General features: G+C 44.6%; 1 long non-coding RNA gene and 1 pseudogene across 1 annotated transcript; both read right to left on the bottom strand.

Annotated features, from left to right (window-relative positions):
• Positions 1 to 906: 906 nt before the first annotated feature.
• On the bottom strand, positions 907 to 9,726 carry LOC119382001 (alpha-scruin-like; annotated as a pseudogene).
• A 2,058-nt stretch (positions 9,727 to 11,784) lies between these two features.
• On the bottom strand, positions 11,785 to 21,115 carry LOC119383834 (uncharacterized). Its single transcript, XR_005181758.2, has 4 exons — positions 20,999 to 21,115; positions 18,449 to 18,546; positions 13,949 to 14,069; positions 11,785 to 11,882 (listed from the first exon to the last, which is right to left on the bottom strand). It is a non-coding gene; the product is annotated as an uncharacterized LOC119383834 (long non-coding RNA).
• Positions 21,116 to 22,575: the final 1,460 nt, after the last annotated feature.

The raw sequence follows: 22,575 nt of genomic DNA, 5'->3' as shown, positions 1-22,575 counted from the left end.
TGCGCGCGCGTTCTTCTCTTGGTGGTGGTGACTAGGCGGCCGTCAGCTCGGCACGTTGAACCGAGAGGATTGCTGTGTGAAGCTGCGCATTTCCGTGATGGCAGAAGCGACCCCACGGAAGTGGACATGAGGTCGGAAGTATTGCTGTGCCGTGGGCTGCCACAACAGTGCAGACAACACTAAGGCACGCGATTCACGTGTGAAACTGTATTGGTTCCCGGTCGTGTCGCACGAGAAATAAAGGCGGCAAGCGTGGATAGCTGACAGCGCTGTCTCGCCTTCTATTTGGCTGTCTGAGTTCATCGCGTTCGTTTCCACTACCTGAATCGGTAAGTAACGCGGCGCATGCACGCAGCGACTCAGTCATGATTACTCGCTGTCTTCTCGCATCGTGAAAGTCCAGTTACCGTTGTAGGTGAAACAACTTTGTGTTTTGATTTTCCGTGTTCGTGAGACCTACCCGTCGTTGTTAGCTGAGCCGACTCTTAGCTGAGCGTCGCTTACGCTCAGCCCCACGCAGATGTAGCGTCACGAGACAGTGCAAGGAACTCCATATATTTAGCGTTCTTTAGGAGTGCGCTTTGCCGAGACGCGGCTAGCATGGCTGTTAAACGAAAGCGAAACCAAGTGGACGCAACTTGACGTTTAGGTCAGTTGACTTCACAAGCGGAGCGAAAGATTCTATCTGCGTTCCGCCGCTCCGACCATGTGCTCTGTTGCATGCATTCGTGTGTATATTCTCGTAGTACAAACAAATTAGGAAATCTTCACGTATTATCGCGTTCATTTGCATATTCGCCTTTGCGCCATGACTGCGAAGGCTTTTGTAGCTGTGCGATCAATTTTATCTATGACAAACTAATGTTTGGGCTGTACGGCTACAACTATCAAAATGCAGCGGCCCCCCTATTCCGCCAGTGCGTCCGTTATCATGCACGTCAGGGACCGGCTCCTGAACGTAGGCGTGATCGGAAAAACGGACACGGCGGAAATGCCGGTCATGGCTTCCGGGTACTCGGCCGGGAACTTATACCGGTCGTCCTGCTGCAGGTACACTTCCGGCCGTTTCATTGGTCCATTAAGTACGCTGCTCGTGCCGCCGATGACGTAGATGTTGGTGTCTGTGAGGGAAAATGAAACGGGAAACATCAAACAAGTCCATTAGAGACAACCAACATATACTATTTTACATAAGACATATAGGCGCCGTCTCCTTGGTCTGTTTAACGAATGTTTTAATGTGTATATCGTTTTACCGTTTTAATGTGTATACGACCACCGCAGCGCTATTCGTTTAGTCGTTCAAGATAAAAAAACGGCATATAAAAGCCCAATATGCGCCACCGAAGCCCATCCGTTGAATGGCCTATACGAAGTTGCCTAGGGGATCGGCGTAAAAGTACATGAAGCCTAAAAGCGCGCCAATCACCCGCATACACACATTTGCACAACCAGTCATACATGAACATAGAACTTTGGTTGGAACTAAACACAAATCGCGAATTTTAAAGAAATAGCACCGTTATGCGAAGAATATGTACGTACACTTGCATTATGTACGCACGAAAACTGGAAACATTTATATATGCAAACTGCAAATATATATATATATATATATATATATATATATATATATATATATATATATATATATATATATATATATATAAACTTTGTTTTAATTGTTCAGAATGTTAGCAGTATTACCCGCTGTATGTTGCGGGCATTACGACGATATCTTTTTCGGGGGCATAACAAGGTGGCCGAGCCGCGTTTTCGGTATCTCCAGGTACCAGAAGCACAGCCCCCGAAATTTAGCGGCTGCCTCCGAGGTGCTACCGTTCATCAAACAACGCCGACTGGATGGCTGAAGAAGGCATCTCTTGCGGGCGTGTGCCACTGGATTTTCGAAGCGTGGGGTGGGGATTCACTCAAGACGGTGTAGAAAAGCTTGAAGTTCATGGAAATCTCCAACAAATTCGATGAAACGGAGGACGACCTCGTGTGGGAAAGATGCCACATTGAGGATGCCACGAGCAATCGGGAAGTGAACAACGAGGGTGCGGAGTAGCATTATTCCAACTGCTTCACAGTGAAAACGTTGTGTTTCTCTCTGTTGAATCGAGTGCTGCAGTTGAATAAAGGAGTTGAAAACATGTACGAAAAAAAGTTCGTCTTCTTGTCCGTGTAATGGCCGCACTCGCGATTATTACCCCGAAATCGCGGTGCTAGTTGCACAAGATAAGAGAAGGAATTTAATGCAATGTGAGGTTTGTTTTGTATTTTTAGAAGGCAGACATGCGACTTATTTTTAAAGGCATGAATGGCAGAGCGTTCTGCGATTAACATCACTGCAACGTTATTGAAATGGAAACGATGCCCATATTACTTTTACCCCAATCCTTGTTGACATTCATGCTGGTGTCTGCTAAAGAGAATGAAAAACAACAGCCCAGTTTCCTTTGTATGACGTTACACATGAGGACGTAACTGTGGTGTGAGCGAGTCAGACGGAGAACAATGCGATTCCACCTTTGCCTTCATGGAAATAGGCCAGTCAACTGATGAAGCTTTCACTCGTTTTATGAATCACACATGATTTCGCTCCTCCAATAAATACATGGGCGTGTAATGTCAGACAAAGAACCACGCAATCAAAGATTCATAGTACTCACCAGCTACAGCGACAGCCGCGGTGTGCCTTGAGTGGGTAGTACAGCCCATGTGTACCCACCCGCTTGGTTCGAGAACGTCGACGTCTCGCAGGCTGACCAGGTTTAGCCCCGGTTCCGAGTTGTCGTAGCAGCCGCCGATTAGCCACAGCTTGTCGCTGAGCGAAGCCGCTGAGTGAACGCTCATGCTCCGTCTTAGGGAGCATGAGCGTTCACTGTCGGACACGAAACCATTTTCACTCGCCGCCCATTGCAAACAATACAGCTGCACACCATTCTTCGCTGACACTGATTCTGTCACGTCATAGACAATAGACAGCAAGAAAAGCAATCGAAGCGTTCCACATCCAAAGGAAAAGAGAAAAGTGTATCAGTCTACCATATATCGCGCTATGTGACGCGGTATTTCAATACCTAAGCGGCACCTGCACATTATTACAACATTTATATGTTTTCTGTTCTTTTTTTGTTCTTCACCTTTATATTAGCATGTTTTTTTTTTCGAATAAAATCAGTTGCAAGTTAGCGCCCGTGTTGTGCACCTTCTTTTTCCCTGTCCTTGTCCCTCAGTGTGCTGCTTAATTCATGATGAATAACCCTACAGCTCAGCGTACCATGTTTGAGACGTAAAAAAACTCCATCAGTCATCGTTAACTGCGGCATGAACTCACGTGTGCGTCTTTGGGTCGTAAATGTCGACCCCGTCCACGGCTCGGTACAGATCGTCCGCCTCCGGTACCATGCCGCCGACCACGTAGATGTCATGAGCTACCGTGGCGCAGCCAACGGCCATGCGGGGCACGTCCAGTGGCGTGCACTCTTTCCACGTGTCGGACGATGGGTCCTACTCTTCGGTCGATTCCACGGCTCTGCGTGGTAAGATAGCTGGTAATTTACGGCGCGAATATGAACGTAGCAGAAGTATGCGCTCAAAGTAGTACCTAAAACTGATGTTGATGCGAAGTAGCTGAAAAAGGGATGTCAGTAGGAACAGCGTCTCGACAAAGGGACGAAGATGATAGTGACGAAGACTAGCCGTTTTGTGGAACTTGAAGACGACAATGAATGAATGAATCAATCAATCAATAAATCAATCAATCAATTCAAAGTTGTGAATTGCGCGACCAAAATTTGTTCACACGAACCGGGGGAGAGGTGCTAAATACCAAATGTCCAATTATTTCGAGTCGTGCCAATATTTGGCTCATATTTTCTACCAACATTCCCTGGAGAGTGCTTTAATTGCGGATAAATGAACGAACGAACCAACGTACCCTGACTACATCCTTAAGGTTTCTTTGTTTGTATACCGTTCATTTTATTATTAGTCGGGTAACGTGTGAAGCTAACCGTGTGGCTCGGTTCATTGCTTCGCCACGCGTAGTAACGCTGCGGATATTTGTTCGTGCTTCCCACAAACGTGTCTATAAGCGTGTCTGTCCCCCATGTGGCTTCCGGGTGGAAGGGACAGCATAGGAGTGGAGGCGCGAGTTAGCACACGTGAATGTGTTTTCCTTTTTTATTCCATCGTGGGTTGTTATTGAAGGTCATTTTCGTTCAGTGCCATGCACCACCGTGTGGGAGCGACGTAAACCAAAAATGAGGTAACAGCTCATTGCATTTGGGAAGTTAAGGAACAGAGGTTGATGCCTGAAGTGACTTGAGAGGATCGCCTGTAAGCGAGCAAGTGAAATTGTCAGCTTGTACCCATCGCTCTTAAACGGTGCTTGTATTCGCGGTACTCTTTGTCCGAGCTTGCTGGAATAACGTCACCGCAAAGCAACGGGGCAAAATATGAAGCGAGACTCTCGTGTTGTCTGTGGAAATAACCCGTTATGCTGTTTTTTTTAACTTTTCGTTTTATTACCGACTTTTTGGTTTCGTGCACCAAAACCTATGAAGCACGCAAACGGAACACCAGAAAGAGGAACCCAAACAGCCATACAAATAAAGAAAAGCAGGGTGTGCCACTTGTGGTGCTCAAAGGGCCTTTTGGGTAACCAAAGCCGTCACATACGCAATACTTAAAACTCCCGATTATGTTCTCTTCGCGAGCAACTACTCTTAACGCAGGCCGATGCAGGTCACCGCGTTAAAAGTCCGCTTCAGGTCGAAGCTTTGCTTGTAAGGACACTGGTTATTCAAGAAGTCAGTTTGCCGTGAACCCTTATAAGTCCTGGGGCCGAATTCCCAAAACGTTTTTAAGTGCGTTTTTCCATTTGTTAGACGGCTTCGCTAACGATATGTCCCGCATCATCATTTGCTGAAATATTCTCTTGCGAAAATATTTACCGCAAGACGTTTTTGTATATACGGGCCCTGGTCTTGAGTGACCTTTTTCTTTTTCAGTGTATACTCAGTGTGTCATGGTAAGTATTCGAAGTTAAGAACGGCACAGCACGGTGGGTCATATTGACAGGGCTTTGGTTGCGTGACTACTCAGGCTTTGATGTGCAGAAGTGAATGTTGTGGGGGTCCTCGTGTTCGTCCGCCCCAAAGAACGCCGTCAGAGACTGCTGAAGAACTAGGATAACATTTATTAGTTAAAACAAACTTGAATGGTAATGCAAAACAAGAGTAAAACTTCCGGCCTTTAACCTTGGCCCCGGCGGGGCGCACGCCGCGTACACGAGTGCTCTCCGCGACAGTCTGTCGGCCACTCCCCCATGGCTGTCCACGGTCGCTCTTTATACGGTCCTCCTGACGCGTGGAGCATGCGCACTGCCGTCGGATCATAACTCGTGTCGTAGTCATTGGGGGAGAGGGGGTTTATCGGCGGCGATTCCCACAATGTATAATGAGCGCCGCCGTCTTTGGCAAGGGGTGGTAGCATGTGACCCCGCACTTCAGCAAACAATTTAGGTATGTAACTATAGAGCGGCTAATTATAGTTTTCCTTAAACTCCGTTGCTTGTTTGAAGGGCGTGAATAAACCAATACTATAGGCTATTTTTATTTGCATATTGCATAAGCGTGTTATCAGTGATGACATAATAAGCTGAGCAATTTATTCTATATTTTGCTTAATGTGAAACTGTGTTTCACCATTCCATCTGCTAAGACTCACCGTCCCAAGCGTCCTCTGCCGCCAAAAACAAAGAGCTTTTCCTTGAAAGCTGCCGCACCGTGTGCCGCTCGTCCGGTCTTCATGTCGGCCTTGCGACTCCACTCCATTGTGTCGATGTCGTAGGCGAACGTCGTCTTGCAGGCCACCAGCTCTCTGCATTTTCAAGTCTCCGGATCAAACCCATCTGGGAAGGGGATGCGTGCGCACTGTCAGCACATCCTTAATCGAATCTCTACAGCAAGCTCAGCTGATGTCACTGGAGGTCACACTGCGGAATAAATTGATAAGTGGCCCATACTTCAGTAATATAGTGGACACTTACTACACGTTTCCTCCAAACATGTACATTATCGTCACACATGCCTTCCTTCTTTTACATGTCTGTGGATATCACGGATCATCACAATGAACAGAGGCGTACGTTTCCCATTGGCCCCGGACCGGAATAGAAGAGTAGCGACCCTGACAACGTGCCCAGGGAGAGGGCGCGAGGTTCTGAGGCCGAGATAGCTTAGCACATTGAGAAAGCCGCAGAAAATAACTTTTGTGGAGTTAGCTACACTTGCCTAGCTGGAGCCAATTTCGCGTGGAGCGTCGTGAGCCGTGCTGCGCATGCGCAAGTATCAGTGATGTCACACAGCTGGGTCACCGGAGCTGGCATCTCACGCGCTCTACGACACCGCCGCGCGCGGCTCGCCGCTCCTGGTCTGCGCCGCATTCGAGAGGAGTGACGTCGTAGACACAGTGGCGCCAGCGCGCACGCAGCTGAGCTGGGGCCGCTTGATAGCGCCTCTGAATGGCGTTTGCAGGTGGGTAATGCCATGGAGAAGGAGAGCGCAGATGCTGCTCGATGGCGCAGAAGAGCCGAGAAGCTTATCTCATCGGATCCCGAAGTAGTTGCCTGGCAATTAGCGGTTACTGTGTTGGGGCCATAGAGACAGCAGCGTGTTACTGCACTGACCACCGAGCCCTCTTTGTGGCACGGGAGAAGCAACCTGACGTTGAGCGAAAATAAATATGCATGTGCCACATAATACGTATACCGTGTGTGTGTCATTGGAGCAGCAGTAAGCATAACAATCAAGCTAATCCTAAACAACCTGGAAAGCTAAGAATAATCATCTGAACCTTTGCTAACGCTACGTATATCCTGACATAGCCGAGCTAAGCCACTGCAATTTTTTCAACTGTGTAGACATTTCGAAAGTCTATTCAGAGTAGTTCATTACTACATGTCATGAACATGTCATGTTCAGGTTACATGTCATGAACCAAATGCACGTGGTGACATGAGGCTGTACGTGCCGGGGAACGTAGCCCGCTCCCCCATGAGGCCAAGCACGAGGGGGAGGGGGGCACGACAGCTCTGCCCCTGTCCGACTCTGAACGGCCACTGTGCTTGGGGTCTCATGCATCATGGGGTATGTAAATTTTAGCCAAACCTATTTGTTACACAATATAGATTCTTTAATCATGAAGGCTCATTCTAATTGGACACATAGATACTTATTATGGAATCTGCAATGATCAAAGTATTGCCATTGCTACACGCGCCGTATCGGCAGATCACATTTTTTTCACATGTCGGCGCATAAGCGCAGTAATATTGGCGTAGCTACTGGGGGGGGGGGGGGGCGACCACCCGAAGTTTTTCCGTTTGTTTTTGTACACATACACGCAACGCACGCAGGAACATACGTATAGTTGAATTCCCCCCCCCCAAGCACAAATTTCTGGCTACGCCTATGCTGAGTAATTGGTGTTACATTTTTCCTTGTACACATCCTGCGACGTTTCAATTGACGTCACGTGACACGGCTTCTTACCGGTGACGTAAACTGTCTTTCCGATGAGCATGGCGGCGTGGTAGCTGCGCGGCTCGGGCATCATTCCGCACAGGTCCCAGCGATTCTTGAGCACGTGGTAGTGCAGGACTACGCGTCCTGTTCAGTCAGGCACCATGCAGGAGAATGTGCGTATCGTCCAGGTCAGTACACGTCAAAATATGAAGCAGGGTTTGAGGATTTTTAAGCTGCTGTACTTATACGTTGTCCATTCGTAGTCAGTTTGTTAGTTTATAGTTAGTCGGGTTACAGAGTTAGATATACAATTACTTTAATGTTTAGCTGCCAGTACGTTACGTGAAACGTGCTAAACCATTTAAAGTGAGCTGTTCAAAGGTATCAGTTATTTATGGTCACTATATTCGAGAATACATAGCTGCCTTCATGTGATATCAATGCTCTAACGAGGCAGCATATATATTGACGGATGAAAAGGAACCTCAATTGTGTGGTTCTCGTACATAAAATAAAACTGCGTTAGTCACACGTTTTTAACTCCATATTGTACATGTGTAATTCTTTATAAGTAGATACGCATATTCGATATGTGCGTGATATATTAGCGTACTATTCAATTATTCTTGAACTTCGGAAAAACAGTGCTAAGACGGCACAAAGAAAGAAGCGACAAGACCAGGCGCCGTTTTTCCGAAGTTCAGTGTGCACCAACAAGCCTATATCAATTGTTCTTCTTATTTGGCTATTATGGGCAGTTCACTTCCTTTTGCTTAGAAGTGTACCTGCTTGGAGTATATATGTTGTATCACCTTAAAACGCACTAGGAAAACGCTAGGTAATGAGTCAGCCGAGAAGTGATGGTCATCTTATTTACTCCCACAGCTTGTGATATCCCCATAAAATTTCTTTTCTTTCCTCATCCTGTGAAGCAATGATTGAAATACCCAACGCATTCGTAAGGTTTCAATTCCACAGCGCCTAATTACATTAGAAGAAAACAATGAACGCCAGGCTTGCCTCAGTGCCAGTAAGCCTAATGTTAGGTTAGTTACTGCGTTTGTCGAAGCAACTTGCCGTTGGCATAGTTGAGCGGATCTCTCGGGTCAAGACCGCCGAAGGTGAGGATGATCGGAAGTGCCTCGTCTTGCACCTTTTTGACCCTCCGCAACTTCCGGGCGAAAGCCGGAAGTCCACTGGCGTCGCGTAGTCCAAGCACTTCCCTGCAAATTCGTTTCACTTTAGTCAGCGAAGGAGACTGCCTATGACTGCCTTTGTTAAGGTGATGGAGCATTGAGTGGTAATGTTTCAAATGTTTCGTTGTGGCAAACATTCTTAAGGCAAAAGCCTTAGAGTCCTCATAAATCCCGAAAAGTCACCGCTGCCGCTGTCGGCCTCAACTTAAGACCGTGCAGTAATATCACGTTACCACTAATGACGTCATAGTTACGGTATTTATGAATTCACAGATCGCCAACAAATGTGACGTCAGCATGGCTTCATATTATACCATGATGTCATCACATCACATCGTTGCCTGGTCAAACGTAGGCCGAACCCGAAGGAACCGCGTGAACTGCGGAAAAATTGGGAGAGGAGGATATATACAGTCAGGATTGATACCTCATACAAGTGAAATATTGGTGCGTCTGGTACCCGATACTTGGTGGTAAGTCAGGCCAACGCTTTTTTTATTACGAGGCATCAATCGCTACGTTCAGTTTGATCTTCCCATTACTCGTATAATGTGGCCCGTCTTGTGTGTACACGCGTGCTTACTTTGTGCGCTTGAAGTCGTCATCGACGCGAACCGTGATGCCACTGTACGGGTCGTTCGCGGGCGCCGTGGGGACGTAGTGGTAGAAACGTGGGAGGCTGGGTCGACTAAGGGGAGTGCGAACCTTCAACGTCTCCACTCCCAGGAAGGTCTTCGAGTCGAGGGTTATACGACTCGGCGGCCAATGACCTTGCACCACAAACGAGAAATGGAAATCAACGGTTCCTCGGATAACACCTATCGCGACCCTCCAGTCGGAAGCGCAGCTCAATACCATCGACGAAATCGTACACCAGCGTCGAATGGCTCGCCACCTAAAAAGTCAAGCTGTTCCTGCGGCAGCTGCTCTAGCTCACTACTATAATTCAACGCTGCCACAGCCTGCTGCACCCTTTCCAGAAATTCCACCATGGCTCAAGGCACAGGCCAGCGACAACCGACCACTGACTCGCCTGCGACAATCCAACCGACAAGTGGAACAGGAAGCCGTCGTCACTACCATCGACGACTCACTAGCGGTATACGTAGATGCAGCTATCGATAGCTGCGTTTTGCACACCAGCCTCGTATGCCCCACGTTACCTGAAACGCAACATACATGCTCCTATGTTACAGAGGCACCATTTCCATCAGTGTTGGCGGAGCTCGCAGCTATACGGGACGGCTTAACACTCATGATACCCAAGGTGGATTGCTTGTCACTCAATAGGCTGCTCGTCTATACGGACTCCACGCAGGCAGTTCGAGAGTTGCGAAAAGTGAGCAGCTCCCTCGATATAGCTTTCGATGTGCACCGACTAATTTACTAGTGCGCCTGCCCTGTCCGCGTATTGTGGACCCGTCGGTCTACACTGGCTCAAATGGCCGCAGATGCCGCTTGCCATCCAGCGGAAGTTCAACACCCGCTGCCTCTACTTCGTTTGTCCCCAAAGGACAGCTTGCTCCTGCACAAAGAAACCCTCCGGCGCTCCACGCGTGCACTCATTCCTCCGCGTGGATCGGACCTTCCCGGCGGCTTAACTCGCCGAGAGGAGGTTGCGCTCAGGAGGATTCGTGTGGGCGCCGCGTTGACTCCTGCCATCCGAGCTGCATGGACATCCGGTGCACAGCCTCCCCCAACGACATGCCCCTTCTGCGTTGCTCCAGCCACAGAGGCAACGATCGATCACCTACTTGGGACCTGCCCGTGCCTTCACAAGGCTCGCACCCGCCACCTACACTGTTAAAAATTTTGCCCCTTGTTTACGTAAAAAGCTGAAGGTAAAAAGTTGCCGATCACTTTTCCGATTCCCAAATAGGGCGATTTCCGCAAACGGAGTGTCCCTAGAAATGCTGAACGTATTGTCTCCTAGAAACATTGTACGTAATGTCCGCTTAGGAATGTCGTACGTTACATCTCGAAGAAACGTACGTTGTACGTGATGTCACCTTAGGATTGTCATACGTAATGTGTCCTGGAAATGTACGTAATGTCTCTGAAAATGTTGCATGTAATGACTTGGAAATTTCGCACTACTGAGGAATATGAAATGTGCCAAATAGCGCACTTTGTTGCTTTACAGTCACCAAAGTGCACAACTTGACACCACATTGTACTTAAAGAGTTGTAATAATGGGTGCCGTGTGGTGAAGAAAGTTTCAGTGCTTTACATGCATTTACCGCAATGGTTATCAACTGATGCAAGTGGCAGCTGCTACTTTGCTGCGAAGAAGTTGTTAGAGAGAGGAAAAATGCATTATGCAGTGATGGAGACGAAAATTTCCACTGGATGTTGAACACAACAGTCACAAAGAGATGCATGTACATATTGCCCCTGTTGAAACAAATGCCAGGCTACAAGTGTGCTACTTCAGTGAAAATTGAAGTGTTCTGGCACCACATACAAATTAATCGTACATAGTTTGGCTGTTTGAAGTCTAGGGTCTGACAACAGCTCGCCTGGTCGGGATGAAACTTTGGTGAAAACATTGTTGGACACCAAACACAAAAAGTCTGGCAATCCCAAGAACAGATATTGCTGTTCAACTTGAACAAGTAATTTGGCAGGGCAAATATAATGGCACTTGTAGCCTAATATATGTTACAACAGGGGCAACATGTGCATGCATGTCTTTCTCATGACTGCTGCATATAACATCCTGTGGAAATTTTTTGTCATTATTACTGCTTAACCTGTGTATCCTCTCTCTAACAACTTCTTCGCAGCAAAGTAGAAGCTGCCACTGGCATCAGTCAATAATCACTGCGGTAGCTGCATGTAAAGCACCATAATTTTCTTCACCACAGAACACCGATTATTACAACTTTTTAAGTACAGTGTGGGGTCAACTTCTGTGCATTGGTGACTGGAAAGGAACAAAATGCACTATTTGGCACATATATTTCTCAGCAAATGCAGAATTCAGTGTTTCCCACAAAGTGTGGGACAGCACATAGCTGTGGCAGGAAGCACGCATACGTACTACTTCTTGCCAAGTAAACAGTGAACATCCAGCTGCTCTGAACGCATAAAGATGGGGTTTATTCTGCCAAACTGTACGAGTATACTGTTCGCATTCCGGCTCATCTGAAAAGAGAAGAAAAAAAATATGTGAGGACACTTGAACCAAAAAAGAAGGCAATCTGTGCCAAAACTGAATTTTGCATCTACCTTGCAAAAACAAATGAGCCACACAGCAGCAGGTTTTTAATTTTGATGCATCCACAGTCCGCCCAAACTCATAAAAAAAGAAAAGGGCATGTGTACCCAAACCCCTGCATGATTGAATAAATGTAGTGTTCACAGTAAAAAATCCAAATAACTTCTGTGCAGACGACATTAAAGACATGAGGGGAGACGTTAAGTTCAGTTGAAATGCTAGATTACCATGTTGAGATAAGACGTGTAACTGTTCAAGCAAAGGGTGCTCTTGAAAGCAAGAAAACAAAGCAAAAGTGAAAATCAGATTTTGCGCACTAGCTGTCGGACACGTGCAATGGCCGTGAACAGATTCGAACTGAGGCCGGCTGACAAGGAGTGTCGGTTTTTGTCAAAAATGCCAAATTAAAAGAGCTAAAGAGGAGATAAAAACACGTTTTGTGACATTTAGCCTTTCTGCGTAAAACGAGGCATATGCAACATGAAATAAGCAAATCAAAATGTACGCAATGAGCTACTCCAAAGGTGCGCTTGTGAAACAAAGTTTCAGTTACCGCTCCCACATCACGCCAAGTAGTTTCAGGTGGACAGTGTTGCGAATTATCCTTGGCTGTGGTGTTTTCACAAGTTAACTCGAAATGTAAAATGAGTGAGTGTCATAGGCAGCATCAACAGCCCAAGGCATTCACTCAAAGGCAGCCACATCGATGCTGCCCAACTTTCTCTCACAGCTTAATGTGTTACACAATAGTAAACACTTTCCATTTGGAGTTCATAAGTAACGCACGTCCCTGCTCGTCGGGATCCAGAAACTCAACACCTGACAATGGAATCGAGGTCGCATATGCTCCTGTTTATCATAATGGGGACGTAGCTTTGCTGCTACTTGCTTATTCCTTGCATTGTTGCGGTATGCAGCAAAGCTAGCTACACAACCTCTCAGAAGCATTTTGCATTTTGTGGCACTGACGTTGACATTCTGTCCTGCTTCCAAGCAACAGTTTGTCTCATTCAGAGTACCTTGATCAAACCGAGCACTCGATCGAAACGACCGCTAACAAAATAAACTACACCTACAGCTTGTTCTCGCTCTCGGCTTTTTTCTGTTCCTGGCGACCCCGAGCTCGGATGCTTAGTAATGCAGCAAACGTGGCAAAGCACCTAGCACCGAGAATGAGGCAGCCTCTTACACTGCGGAAAGTATGCTGTTGCAGCAATGAGAGAAATTAATGAAGAGTGATTTGGTCAACTTAAGCAATTTTCTTTGCTAATACTGTCTGCCCTCTTGTACATTGTCTGGTTACATAGCCACAACAAATAGCACCATGCATGTGCTTTCCTGCTGATGTCAATATGACAACCTGCAGTCTGCTGACATACACAGAGTCATTCATGAAAGAGGGTATGCGAGAGTGTGGCCGACGCTCAGTGACAGCTGACTAGAATGCACAGTTTGCTGCATGAGAAAGCACATCTGCTCAAGCTGTCGGCTACTGGGGGTCAAAATAAGCAGGCATGGCCAGGAGGCGAATGTATGCCAGACCACCGCCTACAGCTGGTAGAACAGTCTCTAGCTAACATAGGGCTCTTATGTTCCTTTTCACAAAGCAAAGCATCCCCTCATATTATGAACAATAGACAGGGTGGCACTGGTGCCCCTTGTTTATACAAAGAGATACGAGGAAGCATGCAAGCGAAAAGAATTAGGAATTAGTAATATAAATTCGACAACACAATTCTGCAAATATTGTTAGTATATCTGAAAATTGCTTTCACTTATCATAAAGGTTGTCTTGCTCTGTGTGAAAACAAGTGCTTCAACATTCCTTCAATAAAAATGTTTATGATGGATCTCCTCAGATTGACCATTTCAGGCTTGTTAACCTATATATTCAGCACACCCTTATTGAATATCAGGCCCTACACACGCAACCAAAATATAGCAGGGATTACAAGCTCATCAGCAAGTAACACCAACAAAAAAGTTAACTTACATCTTCAGTGATTCAGTGCAATCGCTGTATCAGTTTCATTATCTTGCTGTCTGCAGCTGTCCTTGACTTGCGTCCATTTCCACATTTGCTGCCTCGCATCGGGTTGATATTGAACATCTCCCTGGAAGGCACAAAAATATGTCGTCTGGATATTCTGTTTGTTCCATAATACAATTATGAAGTCATTATCACATTTGTTCCTGCTTTCGAAACATCACAAGGATGTTTTATTTATAAGGAACTTCTTAATCCTCTTAAGCTGTGATTAATACAGAGCCAATTGCCATGTGGCTTCAATGTTTTTTGGTTGACCCACCAGAATTCTTGAATAAAGTAAAAGTAAACAATATGAATATTACGTCAAGGAATTCACCACGCAATTTTAAAATACAACAGTTCACTTGTGTGTACCTTTAACCTAGCTCTCATGTCTGTAGCTTTTCCAACATTTACCCTTTGCAGTTGTCGTCACTGCCATCAGCATGCACAGTGTGGTAACATATAAACATGAAAATTCAAAGATAGCACAAAGTTTATTTCACATCAGGATTAGTAAATGCACTCACGAGAGATATTTTTCTCTTTCTTAGTAATCTTGCAATTTTAATACTATTCAATGAATTGCCCTTGATATCATAGTACTGAACACTGTTCATTTCCAGGCATTGAATCTATCCATCTCATGCCTTTGTCTTACATGAACATAATATTTCTATGTCCCTTGTCTTGCTCTAAACAGTTACATGTTACTTAATGTGCAACATAATCCGTTCATTCATGCCTGTGCAGAGACATATACGGTGTTCACATATGCACAAACATCTAACTGCCATGTGGGCATAAGTCAGAATGCACTTTACATTCTGTCGTACCTTTGAAGTACTTCTGAAACCAAATGACTCATTAAAATGTGACTGAAAAACAAAAAGGAAAGCACAGAACAAATGTCCAAGTAAAACAAGAAATGTAGTGTCATGCTAACCCTAGCTATGATACAAAATGAAGGCCTGAATGCTGTCATTACACAGTAACACTCAGGCTTCTAGGAATAATGTTTTTGCAGTATGCTAATGAAGACAATGGTGCTTAATGAATGCAAACCCTGGTTTCCCTAACATCTTAAAAAAGCACACAAAATCATTTGTCAAATCTGAAGCACTACTTATGTGAGGCCCTTCAAAATAAAATTGACACCTCAGAGCAGAGAAAACTGAAGATGATCTCTTTTGCATTCACCCTTGACACTTCTACGTCTTGCATATGCAGAAAAGATCACACAGTGCATAGAGGCCCTTGGCAATAAGATCTGATGATACGGAGTATTTATGTTTCACTGAATCTTATCACTAATGTTAGCTTTTCAATTAATGTAGTTCATAATTACAACTAAAGTGAGGCTTTACTTGGCCACCTACAAAGCAAAGGACTCTCCAGAAAATTAACCTTTAACCCTTTGACACGCTATGTACACAATTGTGTGCACCACTTATTTTTGCCATTGGTAACGACTAGGACTAATAGAGAGCAAGATACCTTAGAAGTAAGCAGCGCGAAAAGCAAGACAACGCACACAGGGAGGAATGACAAGAAGCGCTGATCAAGATACGTTGAACAAGATACGTTGAGCTTTGGATCAAATGAACCTGCTGCATAATAAATTTGTGATCATTTAACTTCATTTTGCAGCGTACTGTTGTATATTATCAGTTTGCTGAAGGCACTACACTGTTCAACGAGTCGTTCGAAGTGCTCCTTCCTGCGAGCCATGCCAAAAGTATAATTTTTCTTCACTCCAAATGAACATACACAAAAACAAATTTGCACTATATTTTTGGCGTAAGATTTCATTCTATTAATGTAAGAACATAGCATGAATGACTTTACAATAAACAGATATTTATTACAATTGAATTATAATTACTATAACACACACAAATTAATGCATTATGACATTATTTTTGTTGCAATAGAATATCGAGTGCCTTGAAATGATGTATCAATTTGACGCATTTACAGACAGTTTTTCATTGGTGGCGTCTGAAAGGTTTAGAGAACATGGAAATATTTCACCCTGTTTTTGTACAACACAACAATACGAATAGAACCAATGCAGTGATAAAGTTGGCTAATGAACAAAAGTTATTTGCAGTCAAAATGTTATGAACAGCACATATTTAAGACTTGGCAACTACTGAAGCTTGCAATTATGCACTACCAAGAACAAAAATCCACAGAAGTTCACATGCCCTTTTGCTTTAAACACTGTGCTTCACAGAAGGAGGGAGCTTGCATTATGTATAGTTCAGTAGAAAAGTTTTTGAAGTGCTTTATAAAGAATAGAACTGCACGCTGAAAAGAAGTTAGTTGGACGGCTTGATGGGAAAAAACATTTTAACTTGTTTCATTCGTTCTGAGCATCTTACTTCACCAAGGAAGGTGTGAAAAATATGATAAAAAAGTAAGCGAAAACGGCATCTCAATGACAGACAGTGACACAAGAAATCAGATTCTATTGAGACATTTTTTGCCCATCTTTGAGTGCCTGTTCCTCATGAAAGTGAGGTCGGCTGCAGCCATTAGCGAGACATAGCGTCAGGTATGCTTTTTCCCATTTCTCTTTACTAATGCAGCTATTGATATCATATATGCTTAGAAAAAATTGAAATGCACTATCAGCAACGTTGCTGTGTTCACGAACTCATCAGAAGAGAAGCTGGTGTCATTCAAAGATGACAAGAGAGTGACAGGAATGGTTCAAGTGATCACAGGCGCAACTTGTAAGCAGCACAAAGCATGTGACTGGAAGTCTGAGATTTCCATTGTAGAGGCTGTAACGAAGTATAAAAGCCTTGGCTCTTTATTTGAGCTTAAGGTATCAATGGTGAGTGTCCTTCAGACGATATATTTTTTGGGTACATGTCACATCACGCTGATCCAACCGGCCACATTCTCTGTGACCCAGAACAGCAGGGTGAAGTGTGCCCAACTGCACGACTGTTTGCAAAGAGCTGTGAAGGTGCAAGCTATGCTGCAGGCAAGTTGCAACATTGTGTGTTTGAACAATATCACAAGCACTTGCTATTACATACTCTTTCCTGTCTTGGTGTTCCTCACATATAGTGTCGTAAGTTTCTCAGTTGGATGAGTAAAATAGCGCACACTTAGACAGGGACAGAGTAAGCAACATGACACAAGCGCTAACAACAATTGTTTATTTGAAATAGCAGATGAAGTCTTATGTAAAGAAACAGGTGAAGTGAGTGCACGTGTCACGCAGGCATGACTGCAAGCCATCTGAAATTGGTACAAAGGAATACAACTTCCTTTTCGGGCAAACTAATATAAGGCGTTCTAACACATCGTGTGCCTAACCACTGAGTCATTTCGGCTTTAATCATCTCACAGACTAACTTTTTACTTTTGACAATCACATGAACTTTATCGAATTCCTGCTGACATCCACATGTCGCACTGCATAGCTAGAAGACAGTCTTTGTGCTTTTCTTGATTGCCACGGTGCTCTCTGAACTTATCATTAAGGTAGAATATCTCACTTGAAAAGGATCATTACACTGCAGCAGATTTAGTTTTTCTAGCAAGGAGCTAGAAATAGATTTTTGCTATGCTGCTTTCTCAGATATATTAACATGCAGAGGGCATTCACTTTTGTGTTTTTGCGCTGAAGAACAGGTCGCTTACTGGAAGCTGGTTATCCGAGAATCAACAGGTAGCAGTGGTCGAAATTATACTTCACGAATTATCTGCCCGCACCATCGAGTGCATTGTTGTGTAGCGCTTTACATGCATGATATTGTGCATAATCTCAAGAAGATTGCTGGTCGCGTTGATGTATCTGTTGTGTTTAGTGCCCCTCAAAAACCTTTCAGCCTTTGCAATAGTAGTGTTCCTAGGAAGGAGCTACTAGCGACATGCTCAAAGAAACATAGATGTACGTTTGTTAGATGCATTGATCACGCTGCGTATCGGATCCCACTGCATTACGGAAAGTTCTGCATTAGCCAGTCCGCTAGATGCCTCAACGATCTTTTGAGAGAACACCGTTGCAATGTACAAAAGCACAAAAACGGTCACCTAGCTATGCAACTGTAGCACGTGTGAATGTCAGCCTGAATTTGATGGAGTTGACGTGACTGTGAACAGTAAAGAAAATGCAGTCCGTGAGATAATATAAGCCAAAATGATTGAGAAGTTAGGCACACGGTGTGTTAGCATGCCTTTTGTTAGCTTGCCCGTAAAGGAGCTACCGATCCTTTGTGCCGATTTCAGATCGTTTGCAGTCATGCCTGTGTGACTTGCACACTCACCTGACACATTTCTGTACACAAGTCTTTCTCTGCTATTTCAAATATTCATCTGTTGATAGCGCTTGTGTCATGCTGCTTACTCTAAGTGTGCGCTATTTTACTCGCATTAAGTACCAACAAGCCCAAGCTACTCTTCTCGAAATGCCCATTTGTAGAGAAGGAAACCAATGCCTACCACTTAATATGGGCTTGTCCAGACCAGAGGAAGAATGCTCCCATCTTTCACAGCAAGCTGTCCCTTGCTTCAGTTCCTTGAACAGTCAGTCGTCTATGCTGGGTACATGCATTACAGATGCCACAAAACATTCCATAACCTGCACACAATAGAGGCCTTACAGCACACAAGTAGTACATATAAAACATGATGGCTTAACACAAGTATCTGTTGATCACCAAAATTGTCCATGAATGATGAGCTTAGGATGCATTAAGAGCAAATATTAGTGGAGTAGTGGATTTTTGCAGACAATTTTAATTATGCGTTACATGTCAAGCTTTCCCACACTGGCGTACTAAAATAGTATGAAGAATACAGTTTGCCGAATAAGCAACTTGCACAGAAAACTCCATCAGCACTCTCATCACAATATTAAATAGATCAGTGTATGCTCTATGTACACAATGTATGGTAACGAGCCACCCTTATTGTACATCATGAATGTGAAGATTTCAAGATAGCTGAAGACTTAGTAGAAGTGTAAGAACACCAGAGGTTACAGCAAAGATTGAGCACTGTGTTGGCTTTTCTGTCTCCTCTGCTGCTCTTGCATGGTTTTAAATCTTGGGCATGTTTTGCCAACAAGCCCAGTTTTGAACTCTTCAAAAAAAAAAAACCTTGTTGCACTAAAGTCAATTCATATGCAGGGCTCGTGCTGTGCCCTACAAGTGTCTGTTCAATTCAATGAGCCCTTAATTCACTATGTTTCTTTTGTCCTTTCATAGCTATAGGGTCTCGTCCCGGTAGACTTGATGGCTTCAGGTAGCATGCAAGGGTTCATTGGCCAGCTGCCAGCTCGTAAAGAGTTCTACAAGACGCCAGGATGGCCAAAAGTAGCACTAGCATGTACTGTTGGGATTACACACTGAGGTGCTCAATGGGATGGATGGGACAATGACCACTGTTGCAGCTCCATAGGAGCATCAGACGCACTATCCAAAGGTTACAGATTTGGTCCCTGGCAGAAGCAAGTGTCTCTTTTGTTGACTTTAATTCCTTTCATTTTATGTAAAAATTACCACACTACAGTTAAAAACTAAAAACTAATGTCAATTATCTCCCCTATGCCTTCCTTGGCTTCATTGTCTGTTTGCATTAGTAGGTTGTGTCTAACAAGAAAAAGTAGCCCTTGATCCAGTCCCCTTGTTTCGTCTGTTCAATTTCGTAGTGCTTGGCACGCCACAAAATCAGTATAACCACACTGCCCAGAATTCTGTGATCAGAAAACATGTAAACATATCAGACATTCTTCAATTTATAACTGCATAAACTAAAGCAGCACTGTCATCCCTTTCCCTGATTGATACATCTTGGTTGTGAATACTGCAAATAAGACCCCACTTCTGGCTTCATGCTTCTTTAGCAAAGTACAAAGGAAAGCGATAACTACGGTACCACAAAATCAAGTAATGTTCTTGATACACCATCACATCCCAAGCCACTTGTGATAAGAAGTTTTTGCAATGGTGCTACTCCACTATTAAAAGAATTGGTATTAGAGAGAACATGTTTGGTTCATCAAACAAATATATGTAATGACAGGACTAATAATTGACACGTTTCTTCCCAGGCAAACACAGCAACAAGCAGAACATACGCTACCTTAATAAGCTTAGTTGAACTGACACACACGTCTGTCAATTATAATTTATATAGACATGCTGTACTACTTCCAATTAAGCTTGCAGTTATATGCACACTTACTGTTACTACCAGCACATAATATGATTCAGTCAAATGCATTGCCTTCTTGTAAGTTTTCTGCAGAACTAAATCAATGTTCTCAAACATATGGCCCGTATATCTCTAGCCAGCGGCCCAGCCTGCATATGGCTGTCCTTGTCCGATATTTCCTTTAATTTATTTAATAAATACGCTCGTGAGCAACTCGGGCGAGACTGATCTAAGCATTTTTTCATAAGGCACCCCATGTGGTTGCCATACACTTAAACATAACGGTGAAATAAAAACTCGATACTTCACTATCGGCGTATCAATTTCAGTCCTTCTATAGACTATTTTACTGATGGTTTTTGGTGCCCACGTATTGGGCTGTTAACTTTGCTGTTTTGTATCTTGAACTAAACAAACAGTGCTACAGTACAACGCGTGCGCATGAAAACGGTTGGGTTGGTGCATTCGACGTTAAGTGACCTTGTTAATTCACGTCGCTATATAGAAAATAAAAAAAAACTAATTTAACAGCATTTGTGGCCGCGCCCATGTGTCTTATGTAAAACCGTCTATGTATCAGTGTCGATATGTTTCTCAAAACCTACATCAAATCTCCTTTAGAAATGACAAATAATAGTTAAACACGCTATCAGAAAGTAGATGAAGAGGACGAGAACGAGGCTTGCTCGCGAGCGGCTCGGTGAACTGTTTTTCGCTCCGAGCTGTACATCTGCATTCATTTTCCATTCTGTAAATAAACGCGTTCAATCGTCAAAATTGTGGTGCAGGTGCAGGGTATACTTTTGTGAAAAGCCGTACGTCCAGCGACATCACCTCCGTCGGCCACGCCGGCTTCCCAGGTGGTAGAGATGAAAGGCGAGGCCAGTGAGATGATGACCGAGGCGGACGCGTGGTAGGCAGATCAAGCTGCGCACGGGCGGGTCACTCCGATGTTCGGCCGGTAGGCGTGCCGCTCGGAAATTGGTTTCGTGGGCCATTCTGTAAATAAACGCGTTCTATCGTCAACAATATGGTATATGGGAAAGGCCGTCTTTGAAATGGCAACGTTAATTGACAATTTTTTTTCATGGCCGTCCCCCTCCCCATCTTTTCCCCTCTCAGTTTTTCACTGTCCCCGCCCTTGCGGGAGACTAAAAAATTTCGCGACTGCGGCCCCACAGCTCAAGAGAGTTCGAGACCCCTGAAATAAATGCTACGCGCCCCAACCTGTATTAATAGTAGTATGTTTTATATTGTTTACTATTTTCAGTGTATATTACCAATAGTCTTATTTGCAAGTTTGTTCATATAACTGTCTCAAAACCCCCTATGTAATGCCCAAGTGGGCCTTTAGGGTATACGAATAAAAAAATAAAAACCTTGCGCAGCCAGGTTAAAATCCTCACCATAGAAGAATTATGCTAATTTGTCATGGATTAATCGAGCGCAGCACAGTAGATGGTGACGCAACCAGCGATACATACGCTTCTGAGCAGCTTGACAAGCGTTTTGTGTCTATCTGCGGCCCCGTCTACTGCATTGTAGTTGATTTGCACGTTAGTTCATTATTACCGTTGCATTTTATTCACAGAAAATGTACGAGGCGACCAGTGCGTTTAAAAGCAGGCGAATTTTTATGGCGGCAGGCGACTGAACAATCGGTTCAAGCGATCACCTCGCGATATTAATTGGGGTTTTACGTGCCAAAACCACGATATGATTATGAGACACGCCGTAGCGGAGGGGCTCCGGAAATTTTGGGGATCTGGTTTTCTTTAACGCGCACTGACATCGCACAGCACCAGGCTTAAATGACACAAATAGAGCAACTACTAGAAATGTATAACAAAACATCACAGAAAAGCAGATACTACCTGTAGCAGAATCCATACTTGCCTATCAGACAACTTTTCTCGTACATCATCACCGCTGTGCGAACACGCCACCCGGGCTGCCTTACCTGCATAAATGTCGTCGCACAATAAGATCACATTGTTACGCAATTTGGCGAGTTGAACTCACCTAGGCATCCGCTGAGGCGCACGATTGAGCTTTACAGTCGTCGTCAGACAAGGCACTGGGCGGTGGACTGTCTTAGTAGATGCACTCGATTGAACCACGCAATAACCGTGCGTAATCAAGAAACGTGGAAAACACGCCGATCACGCAGCGCTGAGCGCGCAGACAAAGCGACGAGCCCGTTGAGGCTACGACGACACACCACAGAACACCAACACAAAATCTTGACACACCTTTGGCCGCCCATTCCATCCCACACGCGATACACTTCCAGTCGACGACTGACAACGATGATTGGCACACATAATATCAATAAACACCGCAAATATACAAGCGCGGAACGAACTTATCACGGCACCACCTTCGATTCCATGTTCGATTCCCCACGCCGG

Source organism: Rhipicephalus sanguineus, chromosome 2 (assembly GCF_013339695.2).
Source record: "Rhipicephalus sanguineus isolate Rsan-2018 chromosome 2, BIME_Rsan_1.4, whole genome shotgun sequence".
Classification (NCBI taxonomy): Eukaryota; Metazoa; Arthropoda; class Arachnida; order Ixodida; family Ixodidae; genus Rhipicephalus; species Rhipicephalus sanguineus.
Note: the sequence above shows the minus strand (reverse complement) of the source record. Positions and strands in the feature narration are given on the sequence as shown.